This window comes from Ranitomeya variabilis, chromosome 3 (assembly GCF_051348905.1).
Source record: "Ranitomeya variabilis isolate aRanVar5 chromosome 3, aRanVar5.hap1, whole genome shotgun sequence".
Taxonomy (NCBI): Eukaryota; Metazoa; Chordata; class Amphibia; order Anura; family Dendrobatidae; genus Ranitomeya; species Ranitomeya variabilis.
In genome coordinates, this window is record NC_135234.1 from 245,144,122 (window position 1) to 245,161,059 (window position 16,938).

Sequence of the window (16,938 nt, forward strand, 5' to 3'; positions counted from 1 at the left end):
GTTTGAAGAATGTAAAGGCTGATGCTCTTTCTAGGAGTTTTGTGCCTGACTCTCCTGGAGATTCAGAGCCGGCTGGTATTCTCAGAGAAGGGGTGATTTTGTCTGCCATCTCCCCAGATTTGCGACAAGTGCTGCAGGAGTTTCAGGCGGATAGACCTGACCGTTGTCCACCGGAGAGACTGTTTGTCCCGGATAGATGGACCAGCAGAGTTATTTCCGAGGTTCATTCTTCGGTGTTGGCGGGCCATCCTGGAATATTTGGTACCAGAGATTTGGTGGCCAGGTCCTTTTGGTGGCCTTCCTTGTCGCGGGATGTGCGTGCAGTCTTGTGGAATTTGTGCTCGGGCTAAGCCTTGCTGTTCTCGTGCCAGTGGTTTGCTGTTACCTTTGCCTGTCCCGAAGAGGCCTTGGACGCACATTTCCATGGATTTTATTTCGGATCTCTCTGTCTCTCAGAGAATGTCTGTCATCTGGGTGGTGTGTGATCGTTTTTCTAAGATGGTCCATTTGGTGCCCTTGCCTAAGTTGCCTTCCTCCTCCGAGTTGGTTCCGCTGTTTTTTCAAAATGTGGTTCGTTTGCATGGGATCCCTGAAAATATTGTTTCCGACAGAGGATCCCAGTTTGTGTCTAGATTTTGGCGGACCTTTTGCGCTAAGATGGGCATTGATTTGTCTTTTTCGTCGGCCTTCCATCCTCAGACTAATGGCCAAACCGAACGAACTAATCAGACCTTGGAAACCTATTTGAGATGTTTTGTTTCTGCTGATCAGGACGACTGGGTGACTTTTTTGCCATTGGCCGAGTTTGCCCTTAATAATCGGGCTAGTTCTGCTACTTTGGTTTCTCCTTTTTTTTGTAATTCGGGGTTTCATCCTCGTTTTTCCTCGGGTCAGGTGGAGCCTTCTGACTGTCCTGGAGTGGATGTTGTGGTGGATAGGTTGCATCAGATTTGGAATCATGTTGTGGACAATTTGAAGCTGTCTGTTGTAGATTCTGTTTGTGGGCTCCCTCTGGTGGTTACTGCTGGTACTGGGTGACTTTGGTGGGTTGCGGCCTTTGGTTTCCACCTGTCCATCAGAGGCTGGGTGTTTCCTATTTTACCTGGCCTTTCTGTCATTCCCTTGCCGGCTATCAATGTATTCAGATGTGCTCTGTTTGGTTCCTGCCTACCTGCTCCCAGATCTTTCAGGATAAGCTAAGTGCTGATTTTCAGTTGTTGGTTTTTTTTGTCCAGCTTGCTTATGATGTCTCTATGCTAGCTGGTAGCTCTAGTGGACTGAGGTTCTCCCCATGTGCCATGAGTTGGCACATGGGTTCTTGTAATAGGATGGTTTTTTGATTAGGGTTTTTTGCTGACCGCTCAGACCCCTTTTGTATCGTTCTGCTTTCTAGTTTACAGCGGGCCTCAATTTGCTGAACCTATATATATCATCTCTATGTGTGTGCCTTCCTCTCATTTCACCGTCAATACATGTGGGGGGCAACTATACCTTTTGGGGTTCATTCCTCTGGAGGCAAGTGAGGTCTTTATTTTCTCTGCAGTACTAGTTAGCTCTTAGGCTGGTGCGTGGCGTCTAGAACCAACGTAGGCACGCTCCCTGGCTATCTCTAGTTGCGTTTGTCAGGCGTAGGGCAGCGGTCAGCCCAGGTTCCATCACCCTAGAGCTCGTCCGATATTTTGTATTACTTTGCTTGTCCCTTGCTATCCCTAGCCATTGGGATTCATGACAGCTGTCACAAGAGAAGGCTCAGCGCTTTGCCAACCGCCGTCGCTGTGTGGGTCCCCGACTTCGCGTTGGGGACTTGGTGTGGTTGTCTTCTCGCTTTGTTCCTATGAAGGTCTCCTCTCCTAAGTTCAATACTCGGTTTATCGGTCCTTATAAGATTTTGGAAGTCCTTAACCCTGTGTCATTTCGTTTGGACCTCCCAGCATCGTTTGCTATTCATAATGTGTTTCATCGGTCGTTGTTGCGGAGGTATGTGGTGCCTGTGGGTCCTCCGGTTGAGCCTCCTGCCCCTGTGCTGGTTGAGGGAGAATTGGAATACGTGGTGGAGAAGATCTTGGATTCTCGTATTTCTAGACGGAGGCTTCAGTATTTGGTTAAATGGAAGGGCTATGGTCAGGAGGATAATTCCTGGGTTGTCGCCTCTGATGTTCATGCGGCCGATTTGGTTCGTGCCTTCCATGTGTCTCACCCTGATCGCCCTGGGGGTTTAGATGAGGGTTCGGTGACCCCTCCTCAAGGGGGGGGTACTGTTGTGAACTCTGTTTTCAGGCTCCCTCTTGTGGTCACAGGCGGTATTGTGTGACTTTTGTTTTGGGCTCCCCCTGGTGGCTTTTTTTGTTATCCTGCGGGTCTGTGGCTGATCAGCTGCCTCGTTATTCACTTGGGAGTTTCCTATTTAGCTCTGTTTCACTTCCACTTGTTGCCAGCTGTCAATGTACTCAGTCCTATTCTGATTACTCCTGATTATCTTCGGTTTCAGTCTCTTCAGGAGAAGCTAAGTTCTGTTTAATTATTTTTTGCTCATCAGTCTGCAATATTATTTCTGTGTATGATGAGTTTAGTCCAGCTTGCTAATATGTGATTTCTTCTGCTGGTTTGCTCTGGGGTACAGAGTTGCTTCCCCCGCACCGTTAGTTGGTGCGGGGGCTCGAGCGATATCTGCGTGGATATTTTGAATAGGGTTTTTAATTGACCGCACAGTTCCCTTTCTATTTTCTGCTTTCTAGTGTTAGCGGGCCTCATTTGCTAAATCTAATTTCATCTCTGCGTTTGTGCTTTCCCCTTAACTCACCGTTAATATTTGTGGGGGGCTACTCTATATCTTTGGGGTCATTTCACTGAGGCAAGTGAGGACTTTCGTTCCCTCTAGGAATAGTCAGTTTCTCAGGCCGTGAAGAGACGTCTAGGATTTTCAGGTAACGTTCCACGGCTGCCTATAGTTGTTTGCGGATAGGATCAGGTTGCGGTCAATTCAGTTACCACTTCCCCAGAGTTTGTAGTCGGTTTAGTTACTTAGCTAGTCCTACTTGCGATCCTTGCCACTAGGATCATAACAGTAAACGATGCCGGGAGGTCCAAACGAAATGACACAGGGTTGAGGATTTCCAAAATTTTATAAGGACCGATAAAACGAGGTTTAAACTTAGGAGAAGAAACCTTCATAGGAACATAACGAGAAGACAACCACACCAAATCCCTAACACGAAGTCGGGGACCCACACAGCGACGACGGTTAGCAAAGCGCTGAGCCTTCTCTTGTGACAACGTCAAATTGTCCACCACATGGTTCCAAATCTGCTGCAACCTATCCACCACAGAATCCACCCCAGGACAGTCAGAAGACTCAACCTGACCCGAGGAAAAACGAGGATGAAAACCAGAATTACAAAAAAAAGGCGAAACCAAAGTAGCCGAACTAGCCCGATTATTAAGGGCAAACTCGGCCAATGGCAAAAAAGTCACCCAATCATCCTGGTCAGCAGAAACAAAACATCTCAAATAAGTTTCCAAGGTCTGGTTAGTTCGCTCGGTTTGGCCATTCGTCTGAGGATGGAAGGCCGACAAAAAAGACAAATCAATGCCCATCTTAGCACAAAAGGACCGCCAAAATCTGGACACAAACTGGGATCCTCTGTCAGACACAATGTTTTCAGGGATGCCGTGCAGACGAACCACATTCTGAAAAAATAACGGAACCAAATCGGAGGAAGAAGGAAACTTAGGCAAGGGCACCAAATGGACCATTTTAGAAAAACGATCACAAACCACCCAGATGACATTCTCTGAGAGACCGGAAGGTCCGAAATAAAATCCATGGAAAAATGCGTCCAAGGCCTCTTAGGAAACGGAAAAGGCAAAAGCAAACCACTGGCACGAGAACAGCAAGGCTTAGCCCGAGCACAAATCCCACAGGACTGCACAAAGGAACGCACATCCCGTGACAAGGAAGGCCACCAGAAGGATCTAGCCACCAAATCTCTGGTACCAAAAATCCCAGGATGACCCGCCAACATTGAAGAATTGACCTCGGAAATAACTCTGCTGGTCCATCTATCTGGGACAAACAGTCTCGCTGATGGACAACGGTCAGGTCTATCCGCCTGAAATTCCTGTAACACCCGTCGCAAATCTGGGGAAATGGCAGACAAAATTACCCCCTCTTTGAGGATACCAGCCGGCTCAGAAACTCCAGGGGAGTCAGGCACAAAACTCCTAGAAAGAGCATCAGCCTTCACGTTCTTCGAACCAGGAAGGTACGAGACCACGAAATCGAAACGTGAGAAAAACAACGACCAACGATCCTGTCTAGGATTCAACCGCTTGGCCGACTCAAGATAAATCAAATTTTTATGATCAGTCAAGACCACCACACGATGCTTAGCTCCCTCTAGCCAGTGTCGCCATTCCTCAAATGCCCACTTCATTACCAACAACTCCCGATTACCAACATCATAATTTCGGTCAGCCGGCGAAAATTTTCTTGAAAAGAAGGCACATGGCTTCATCACAGAGCAATCAGAGCTTCTCTGTGACAAAACAGCCCCTGCTCCAATTTCAGAAGCATCAACCTCGACCTGGAAGGGAAGAGAGACATCTGGCTGACATAAAACTGGAGCCGAAGAAAACCGGCGCTTCAGCTCCTGAAAGGCCTCAACGGCCGCAGGAGACCAGTTAGTCACATCAGAACCCTTCTTGGTCAAATCCGTCAAAGGTTTAACCACACCAGAAAAATTAGCAATGAAGCGACGGTAAGAATTAGCAAAACCCAAGAACTTCTGAAGACTCTTAACCGATGTAGGTTGAGTCCAATCATGAATAGCCTGGACCTTGACTGGGTCCATCTCAATAGAAGAAGGAGAAAAAATAAAGCCCAAAAAGGAAACTTTCTGGACTCCGAAGAGACATTTGGAACCCTTCACAAATAAGGCATTGGCACGCAGGACCTGAAATACCATCCTGACCTGCTTCACATGGGATTCCCAATCATCTGAAAAGACCAAAATATCATCCAGATACACAATCATAAATTTATCCAGATATTCTTGGAAGATATCGTGCATGAAGGACTGAAACACAGAAGGGGCATTAGAAAGTCCAAAAGACATCACCAAGTACTCAAAATGGCCTTCGGGCGTATTAAATGCTGTTTTCCATTCATCGCCCTGTTTTATACGCACAAGATTATACGCACCGCGAAGATCTATCTTGGTGAACCAACTAGACCCCCTATTCCGAGCAAACAGATCAGACAACAATGGTAAGGGATACTGGAATTTGACTGTGATTTTATTTAGAAGGCGATAATCTATACAGGGTCTCAACGAACCATCCTTCTTGGCCAGAAAAAAGAATCCCGCACCAAGAGGGGACGAGGAGGGGCGAATATGTCCCTTCTCCAAAGACTCTTTTACATAGCTCCGCATAGCGGCATGCTCTGGCACAGACAAATTAAACAGTCGTCCCTTAGGGAACTTACTACCAGGAATCAAATTTATAGCACAATCACAATCCCTATGAGGAGGTAGGGCACTGGATTTGGGCTCATCAAATACATCCTGGTAGTCCAACAAAAACTCAGGGACTTCAGAAGGAGTAGAGGAAGCAATTGATACCAATGGAGCATCGCCATGAATTCCCTGGCAACCCCAACTCAACACAGACATTGCTTTCCAATCCAGGACTGGATTATGAGCCTGCAACCATGGCAGACCCAACACGACAACGTCATGCAAATTATATAACACAAGAAAGCGAATCACCTCCTGATGTGCAGGAGTCATACACATGGTCACCTGAGTCCAGTATTGAGGTTTATTCTTGGCCAATGGTGTAGCATCAATTCCCTTCAATGGAATAGGGAACTGTAATGGCTCAAGAATAAAACCACAGCGCTTGGCAAATGACAAATCCATCAGATTCAGCGCGGCACCTGAATCTACAAAAGCCATAACTGAGTAGGATGACAGAGAGCAAATCGAAGTAACAGACAAAATGAATTTAGGCTGTACAGTACCAATGGTGACAGATTTAGCGAAGTTTTTTGTACGCTTAGAGCATGCTGAGATAACATGAGCTGAATCACCACAGTAAAAGCACAACCCATTCTGACGTCTATGATTTTGCCGTTCAATTCTGGTCATAGTCCTATCACATTGCATAGACTCAGGTTTCTGTTCAGAAAACACCGCCAGATGGTGCGCAGGTTTGCGCTCCCGCAAACGCCGATCAATCTGAATGGCCAAAGCCATTGACTCATTCAGACTCGCAGGCGTGGGGAACCCCACCATAACATTCTTAATGGCTTCAGAAAGTAAGCACCGACCATTTCCGAAATTTTTGACAATACACCTCAGCTTCCTCCTGACCCTGAGAGAGAGCCAGCAAGGCCTTTTCTGCCTGGTTCTCAAGATTAGGTTCCTCATAAAGCAATCCAAGCGCCAGAAAAAACGCATCCACATTCAGCAATGCAGGATCTCCTGGCGCTAGGGAGAAAGCCCAATCTTGAGGGTCGCCACATAACAGGGAGATAACAATTCTAACTTGCTGAGCGGAATCACCAGAGGAACGAGGTCTCAAAGAAATAAATAATTTACAATTATTCTTAAAATTCAGAAACCTAGATCTATCTCCAGAAAACAACTCAGGAATAGGTACATTTGGCTCAGACATAGGACTGTGAACAATAAAATCCTGAATGCTTTGCACCCTTTCAGCAAGATGATCCACACTAGAAGTCAGACTCTGAATATCCATGTCTGCAGCTGAACTCAAAGCCACCCAGAGATTAAGGGGATGAGAGAAGCTGGACAGACTGCAGCAAAGGGAGAGGAAAAAAAAAAAATTGTACTCAGGACTTCTCTTATCCCACTTCTGCGATGCATTAAACACTTTTTGGCCTGTTGTACTGTTATGATCCTCAGTGGCTTAGGATCACAAATCTAACCAGCTAAGTAGAAGATAATAGGACGAGCTCTGGGGATGTGGTAACTGAACTGACCGCAAACCTGATCCTGACCGCAAACCTGATCCTAACCGCAAACACTATAGGCAGCCGTGGAACGTTTCCTGAAATCCTAGACGTCTCTTCACGGCCTGAGAAACTGACTACCCCTAAAGAGAAAGTAAAGACCTCACTTGCCTCAGAGAAATAACCCCAGAGATATAGAAGCCCCCACAAATAATAACGGTGAGTTAAGAGGAAAAGACGAACGCAGAGATGAAACAGGTTGAGCAAATGAGGCCCGCTAACGCTAGATAGCAGAAAATAGCAAGGGATCTGTGCGGTCAGTAAAAAACCCTATGCAAAAATATCCACGCAGAGAATGCGAGAACCCCCACACCAACTAACGATGTGGGGGGAGCAACTCAGCACCCCAGAGCACCAGCAAGCAAGGAAATCACATATTAGCAAGCTGGACAAAACTCATCATATACTAGGAAACATCTTGAACACAGATGAGCAAAAATAAGCCAACAAAACTTAGCTTCTCTTGAGAGACTGATAACGGATGTAGACGGGAGCAATCAGAATAGCACTGAATACAACGACAACAGGCAAGGAATGAAGGACCAGGTGGATTAAATAGGAAACCTGACTAGCAGATGACGAGACAGCTGATCCCAGCCAGAAACCTGCAAAATAACAAAAAGAGCCACCAGGGGGAGCCCAAAGAGAGAACTCACACAGTACCACTCACGACCACAGGAGGGAGCCCGGAAACAGAGTTCACAACAGTTGTCTATTGGTCATGAGTGGCTTGACTGTTGTGAATTCTGCTTTTGGGTTCCCTTCGGTGGTAGTAGGTGGTAATGCAGTTGTCCCTGGGTTGCAGTCCTGGTCAGGTGTGTCTGCTGATTGCACTTCTGACTGGGGTATTTAGGTGTGCAGGATTCATTAGTCCTTGCCAGTTGTCAATTGTTGTTGGGAGGTGTTGGACCTCTGCCTGGTTCCTCCTGTCTTTCTGCCAAATCAGCAAAGATAAGTGTCTGTTTTTTTTTTTCCTGTGGCACACATGCTGTGTGCTTCACAATTCAGTGCTATTCTTTGTGTTTTCTTGTCCAACTTAGATTGTGTCAGTATTTTCTCAGTCTTGCTGGATTCTCTGGAGTGGCAGATATACATTCCATGTCTTTAGTTAGATTGTGGAACTTTTTGTATTATCTGTTGTGGATATTTTTGGAAGGGTTTTAATACTGACCGCCTAGTAATCTGTCCTATCCTTTCCTATTTAGCTAGAGTGGCCTCTTTTGCTAAATCCTGTTTTCTACCTGCGTGTGCCTATTCTTCTCCTACTCACAGTCATTATTCGTGGGGGGCTGCCTATCCTTTGGGGGTCTGCTCTGAGGCAAGATAGCATTCCTATTTCCATCTATAGGGGTATTTAGTCCTCCGGCTGTGTCGAGGTGTCTAGGGTTTGTTAGGCACACCCCACGGCTACTTCTAGTTGCGGTGTTAGTTCAGGATTTGCGGTCAGTACAGGTTCCACCGACTCCAGAGAAAGTTTTCATGCGGCTCCAAGGTCACCGGATCATAACAGTACAATTGGCCAATAATTAGTTAAATGCATCTCAGAAGAAGGGAAGAAAGGTGTTGAGCCATTTTTTTTCTGCAGTCTGTTTTGTCTTCTCTTCCCTCTTTATTTATGGGTGGCTGAGGAGTCTTGTGCCAGCATGGATGTTCAGGAATTAGCTTCTCGTGTAGACCAGCTTGCTGCTAGGGTACAGGATATTTCTGATTATATTGTTCAGACTCCTGCTTTAGAGCCGAAGATTCCTACTCCTGATTTGTTTTTTGGTGATAGGTCCAAATTTTTGGGTTTTAAAAACAATTGTAAACTGTTTTTTGCTCTGAGACCGCGATCCTCCGGTGATTCCATTCAGCAGGTTAAAACTGTCATCTCCCTGCTGCGTGGCGATCCACAGGATTGGGCATTTTCCCTGGAAACTGGGAATCCGGCCTTGCTTAATGTAGATTCCTTTTTTCAGGCTTTAGGATTATTATATGATGAACCTAATTCTGTGGATCAAGCGAAGAAAACCTTGTTGGCCCTGTCTCAGGGTCAAGAGGTGGTAGAATTGTATTGTCAGAAATTTAGAAAATGGTCTGTGTTGACTAAATGGAATGATGATGCTTTGGCGACAATTTTCAGAAAGGGTCTTTCTGAATCCGTTAAAGATGTTATGGTGGGGTTTCCCATGCCTTCCGGTCTGAGTGATTCTATGTCTCTGGCCATTCAGATTGATCGGCGTTTGCGGGAGTGTCAAACTGTGCGCGCTGTGGTGTCGTCCTTAGAGCAAAGTCCTGAGCCAATGCAGTGTGATAGGATTTTGTCTAGAACGGAACGACAAGGATTCAGACGTCAGAATAGGTTGTGTTATTATTGTGGCGATGCTTCTCATGTCATTTCAGTCTGCCCTAAGCGGACAAAAAGGATCGCTAGTTCATTTACTATCAGTACTGTACAACCTAAATTTCTGTTATCGGTGTCCTTGATCTGCTCATTGTCATCATTTTCTGTCATGGCGTTTGTGGATTCAGGCGCCGCCTTGAACTTAATGGATTTTGAGTTTGCCAGGCGTTGTGGTTTTCCCTTGCAGCCTTTGCAGAACCCTATTCCTTTAAGGGGCATTGATGCTACACCTTTGGCTAAAAATAAGCCCCAGTTTTGGACACAGGTGACCATGCACATGGCGCCAGCCCATCAGGAAGATTGTCGATTTCTGGTGTTGCATAATTTGCATGATGTTATCGTGCTGGGTTTCCCGTGGTTGCAGGTACATAATCCTGTGTTGGATTGGAAATCTATGTCTGTGACTAGTTGGGGTTGTCAGGGGGTTCATAATGATGTTCCTTTGATGTCAATCTCCTCTTCTTCCTCTTCTGAAATTCCAGAGTTTTTGTCTGATTTTCAGGATGTATTCGATGAGCCCAAGTCCAGTTCCCTTCCACCGCACAGGGACTGTGATTGTGCGATTGACTTGATTCCAGGCAGTAAGTTTCCTAAGGGCCGACTTTTCAACCTGTCTGTGCCTGAACATACCGCCCTGCGGAGTTATGTTAAGGAGTCTTTGGAGAAGGGGCATATTCGGCCATCTTCTTCACCGTTGGGAGCAGGTTTTTTTTTTGTTGCCAAGAAGGATGGCTCCTTGAGACCTTGTATTGATTATCGCCTCTTGAATAAGATCACGGTCAAGTTTCAATACCCTTTACCTTTGCTTTCCGATTTGTTTGCTAGGATTAAGGGGGCTAGTTGATTTACGAAGATTGACCTTCGGGGGGCATATAATCTTGTTCGTATTAAGCAGGGTGATGAATGGAAAACTGCGTTTAATAAGCCCAAAGGCCATTTTGAATACCTTGTGATGCCATTCGGGCTCACTAATGCTCCATCTGTTTTTCAATCCTTCATGCATGATATCTTCCGGACTTATATTGATAAATTCTTGATTGTATATTTGGACGATATTTTGATTTTTTCCGATGATTGGAAGTCTCATGTGGAACAGGTCAGGATGGAATTTCAGATCCTTCGTGACAATGCTTTGTTTGTGAAGGGGTCTAAGTGTCTCTTTGGGGTGCAGAAGGTTTCTTTTTTGGGCTTTATTTTTTTCTCCCTCATCTATGGAGATGGATCCGGTTAAGGTTCAGGCCATTCATGATTGGATTCAACCCACATCCGTGAAGAGCCTTCAGAAATTTTTGGGTTTTGCAAATTTTTATTGCCGGTTCATTGCTAACTTCTCCAGCGTGGTTAAACCCTTGACTGATTTGACGAAAAAAGGCGCTGATGTGGCAAATTGGTCCTCTGCGGCTGTCTCTGCCTTTCAGGAGCTTAAACGCCGATTTACTTCTGCTCCGGTGTTGCGCCAACCAGATGTTTCTCTTCCGTTTCAGGTTGAGATTGATGCTTCTGAGATTGGGGCAGGGGCCGTTTTGTCTCAGAGGGATTCTGTTGGTTCTTTGATGAAACCGTGTGCCTTCTTCTCCCGCAAGTTTTCGCCTGCTGAACGCAATTATGATGTCGGCAATCGGGAGTTGTTGGCTATGAAGTGGGCGTTTGAGGAGTGGCGACATTGGCTTGAGGGAGCTAAGCACCGTATTGTGGTCCTGACCGATCATAAGAATTTGATTTACCTCGAGTCTGCCAAACGGCTGAGTCCTAGACAGGCTCGATGGTCCTTGTTATTTTTCCCGTGTTGATTTCGTGGTTTCGTATCTTCCGGGTTCTAAGAATATTAAGGCTGATGCCCTTTCTAGGAGTTTTTTGCCTGATTCTCCTGAGGTCCTTGAACTGGTTGGCATTCTGAAAGAAGGGGTGGTCCTTTCTGCCATTTCCCCTGATTTACGGCGGGTTCTTCAGGAATTTCAGGCTGATAGACCTGACCGCTGTCCTGTGGGGAAATTGTTTGTTCCTGACAGATGGACTAGTAGAGTGATTTCTGAGGTTCACTGTTCTGTGTTGGCTGGTCATCCTGGTATTTTTGGTACCAGAGATTTGGTTGGTAGGTCCTTTTGGTGGCCTTCGTTGTCACGTGATGTGCGTTCTTTTGTGCAGTCCTGTGGGACTTGTGCGCGGGCCAAGCCTTGTTGTTCCCGTGCTAGTGGGTTACTTTTGCCATTGCCGGTCCCTGAGAGGCCCTGGACGCATATTTCTATGGATTTTATTTCTGATCTTCCGGTTTCCCAGAGGATGTCGGTTATCTGGGTTGTTTGTGACCGGTTTTCTAAGATGGTTGATTTGGTGCCTTTGCCTAAATTGCCTTCCTCTTCAGAGTTGGTTCCGTTGTTTTTTCAGCATGTGGTTCGTTTGCATGGTATTCCGGAGAACATTGTGTCCGATAGAGGTTCCCAGTTTGTTTCTAGGTTTTGGCGGGCCTTTTGTGCTAGGCTGGGCATTGATTTGTCTTTTTCTTCTGCATTTCATCCTCAGACAAATGGCCAGACCGAGCGAACTAATCAGACTTTGGAGACTTATTTGAGATGCTTTGTGTCTGCCGATCAGGATGATTGGGTGGTCTTTTTGCCATTGGCCGAGTTTGCCCTTAATAATCGGGCTAGTTCGGCTACTTTGGTTTCGCCTTTTTTTTTTTATTTTGGTTTTCATCCTCGTTTTTCTTCTGGGCAGGTTGAGCCTTCTGACTGTCCTGGTGTGGATTCTGTGGTTGACAGGTTGCAGCAGATTTGGGCTCATGTGGTGGACAATTTGGTGTTGTCTCAGGAGGAGGCTCAACGTTTTGCTAACTGTCGTCGGTGTGTTGGTTCCCGGCTTCGGGTTGGGGATTTGGTTTGGTTGTCTTCCCGTCATGTTCCTATGAAGGTATCTTCCCCTAAGTTTAAGCCTCGGTTTATTGGTCCTTATAGGATTTCTGAGATTATTAATCCGGTGTCTTTTCGATTGGCGCTTCCGGCCTCTTTTGCTATCCATAATGTCTTCCATAGATCTTTATTGCGGAAATATGTGGTGCCCGTTGTTCCCTCTGTTGATCCTCCGGCCCCTGTTTTGGTTGATGGGGAGTTGGAGTATGTGGTTGAGAAGATTTTGGATTCTCGTTTTTCGAGGCGGAGGCTTCAGTACCTTGTCAAATGGAAGGGTTATGGCCAGGAGGATAATTCTTGGGTTTTTGCTTCTGATGTCCATGCTGCTGATCTGGTCCGTGCCTTTCATCTGGCTCGTCCTGATCGGCCTGGGGGCGCTGGTGAGGGTTCGGTGACCCCTCCTCAAGGGGAGGGTACTGTTGTGAATTCTGCTTTTGGGTTCCCTCCGGTGGTAGTAGGTGGTAATGCAGTTGTCCCTGGGTTGCAGTCCTGGTCAGGTGTGTCTGCTGATTGCACTTCTGACTGGGGTATTTAGGTGTGCAGGATTCATTAGTCCTTGCCAGTTGTCAATTGTTGTTGGGAGGTGTTGGACCTCTGCCTGGTTCCTCCTGTCTTTCTGCCAAATCAGCAAAGATAAGTGTCTGGTTTTTTTTTCCTGTGGCACACATGCTGTGTGCTTCACAATTCAGTGCTATTCTTTGTGTTTTCTTGTCCAACTTAGATTGTGTCAGTATTTTCTCAGTCTTGCTGGATTCTCTGGAGTGGCAGATATACATTCCATGTCTTTAGTTAGATTGTGGAACTTTTTGTATTATCTGTTGTGGATATTTTTGGAAGGGTTTTAATACTGACCGCCTAGTAATCTGTCCTATCCTTTCATATTTAGCTAGAGTGGCCTCTTTTGCTAAATCCTGTTTTCTACCTGCGTGTGTCTATTCTTCTCCTACTCACAGTCATTATTCGTGGGGGGCTGCCTATCCTTTGGGGGTCTGCTCTGAGGCAAGATAGCATTCCTATTTCCATCTATAGGGGTATTTAGTCCTCCGGCTGTGTCGAGGTGTCTAGGGTTTGTTAGGCACACCCCACGGCTACTTCTAGTTGCGGTGTTAGTTCAGGATTTGCGGTCAGTACAGGTTCCACCGACTCCAGAGAAAGTTTTCATGTGGCTCCAAGGTCACCGGATCATAACACTTGACACAAGGAATGTGACACTCGTAGTCCATGTCCTGGATATGTCTGTGTGTGGTCACCCTTGAAGCAATGACTCCAGCAGCAGTCCAGCAGACTGATTTGGTCAGTCAGTTTGTTAATTATTCTAATTTACTGAGATAATGACTTTTGGGTTTTCATTGGCTGTAAGCCATAATCATCAACATTAACAGAAATAAATACTTGAAATAGATCACTCTGTTTGTAATGTGTAACGGGCTGGGTGGTGGAACCACTGTGCCAAAGCCCAAGGAAGACCTGGGGGGCATGACTAGGAGCCTCACCCAATGGACATGCAGCAGCTAAGCTAATGTCACCATGGTCCGTGCAGAGACTAGGGAGGTGATCCAGGTGCTACTCCAGGACTGACATTGGGTAGATGGCGGCTCACCCCTAGGAGCGGGGAGCTGGAATGGCCCGGGGGAATGTCCAACAGATGCAGGCAGGCAAAGAAGATGACAGGAATCGCAGGTGCAGACAGGACAGTCTGACAGAGAGATGAGCACAGTCGGGTGCAGCTGGCTCTGTTGCTGTTGAGGTGAGCACTGGCGGGTGCAGCTGGCTCAGCTACAGTTGAAATGAGCCCTGGCGGGTGCAGCTGGCTCGGCTGACAGGGACCGGCAGGTGTAGGATGGATATTGTTCCCCACTGCGTTCAGAGGTTTATCGCTCCTCAGAATATAGCCAGATAAGTCATTAATTTGTTTAGCTATGATATGGGTATGTCTCCTGATGAACCTACAAAGGGGAAACGCGTCGAGCAAAAGCATACTCAGGGCTATAAGCCAAGCATAATTAAATGCTCTTACATACTTGGTCATATCTAAAGTCACGGGGTTTATGACAATTTTTGCACTTTATATGCACTGTTTTTGCACTTTATCTTGCCTGTACTGTGTTTTTCACTTTATCTTGCCTGCCTTGATATGAGAATTTATACCTAATTAAGGGTTTATTAGGGACAGACGACGAGAGCGGGGGCGCCATTTGCGTAGGACTGTAGGGTGCCAACCCCCTCAGGCAGGTAGGGTGGACTTTCTAGGTTCAGCTTAGGTACATAGGCTTAATATGTGCAATATATAATACGAGTCAGCACTCGTTGCACGGCCTTTTACACTGAACTGGGAGTGCAATTACATCTTCCTAATAAGTGCAATATTTTCCTAAGTGACTTTTTACTGTTTTTTATGTCTTGTCTGTCTGTATGGTCTGCTGATTGAATTTTTTCCTCACGATAGGGCCTAATAGGGCTAGTTGGGGTTAGTCAACGGTGAGCGGGGGCGCCAATGCGCAGGGTTTATAGGGTGCCAACCTCCGCTGCAAGGTAGGAGACAGATAGTTGGTCCTATAGGGAACGTATGCACCTTGTATCTTTGTTAGCAGATCACATGGTTTTAGGTCGTGTATGTTGTTTTATTATAAACTAAGTAAATGTTAAGTTTTATAGGTGTCATTTGTTATAGTGTCATATACAGTGAGCAGATTTGAATAGGACACATTTATTGATGTTCTGTGATATATGCTGTTGAGGTGAGCACTGGTGGGTGCAGCTGGCTCAGCTGCTGTTGAGGTGAGCACTGGTGGGTGTAGCTGAATCAGCAACAGTTGAAGGAAGCACTGGCAGGTGCAGCAGACTCGGCTACTATTGAAAGAAGCACTGGAAGGGTGCAGCAGACTCGGCTACTGTAGAAGAAAGCACTGGTGGGTGCAGCAGACTCAGCTACCGTTGAAGGAAGCACTGGCGGGTGTTGCAGACTCGGCTCCCATCAAAGGAAGCACTGGCGGGTGCAGTAGACTCAGCTACCATTGAAGGAAGCACTGGCTAGTGCAGCAGGCTTAAATGCAAATACAGGGACCTGAGAACTGACAAGTGTATTAGGAACAAACATTGCACAGGCACCTCCATCTTGGAGGTGGCCGTTTAAATAGTAAGAGACCTCAAACTATTGGCTGGAGACACTTTAGTGGAACGCGCGTGGACCCATTAAAAAAGAGGAAGTGTGTGTGTGCGCGCGCACTCTAAGCACAGTGCCTGGAGACCTGCTAGGAGTGCGTGCACCCCTGTGTAATCAGAAGATGTGCTGCTGATAACCCAATATCACCTCTATGCTGATGAAATACAGATCTACATCTCTGGACCAGATATCACCACCCTACTAACCAGAATCCCACAATGTCTGTCTGCTATTTCATCCTTCTCCGCTAGATTTTTAAAACTTAACATGGACAAAACAGAATTCATCATCTTTCCCCCATCTCACTCGAGTTCCCCAATAGAGCTATCCAGTAAAGTAAATGGCTGCTCACTCTCCCCAGTCCCACAAGCTCGCTGCCTCGGGGTAATCCTTTACACTGATCACTCCTTCAAACCACATATCCAAGCCCTTTCCACTTCCTGCCAAATTCAACTCAAAAATTTTTCCCAGATACGTACGTTTCTCAATCTAAAATCTGCAAAAACCCTAGTCCATGCCCTCATCATCTCCCGCCTTGACTACTGCAACCTCCTGCTCTTTGGCCTCCCCTCTAACACACTTGCACCCCTCCAATCTATCTTAAACTCTGCTGCCTGACTAATCCACCTATCCCCCCACTATTCCCCGGCCACTCCCCACTATTAATCCCTGCACTGGCTCCCCATTACCCAGAGACTCCAGTTCAAAACCCTAACCATGACATACAAAGCCATCCACAACCTGTCTCCTCAATACATCTGTGACCTCGTCTCCCGGTACCTACCAGCACGCAACCTCCGATCCTCAAAAGATCTCCTTCTATGCTCCCCTCTTATCTCTTATTCCCACAATCGCATACAAGATTTCTCCCGCGCATCACCCCTACTCTGGAACTCTGTAGCCCAACACATCAGACTCTCACTTACCATGGAAACCTTCAAAAAGAACCTGATACCTACCACTTCCGACAAGCCTACAACCTGCAGTAACCACCGATCCACCAAACCACTGCACGACCAGCTCTACCCTCACCTATTGTATCCTTACCCATCCCTGGTAGATTGCGAGCCCTCACGGGCAAGGTCCTCTCTCCTCATTTACCAGTCGTGACTTGTGTCGTTTAAGATTCCTGTACATATTTTTGTTATGTATACCCCTCCTCACATGTAAAGCGCCATGGAATAAATGGTGCTATAATAATAAATAATAATAATGTGATGGCGATAACCCGATGTAATCAGAAGATTTGCTGCCGAAAACCTAATGTAATCAGAAGAGAGATGTGCTGCCGATAACGGGTGTAATCAGAAGATGTGCTGCCGATAACCCGGTGTAATCACAAGATGTGCTGCCGATAACCGGGTGTAATCAGATGTGTTGCCGGTAGCCAGATGTAATCAGAAGATGTGCTGCCGATAACCCGGTGTAATCAAATGTGTTGCCGATAACC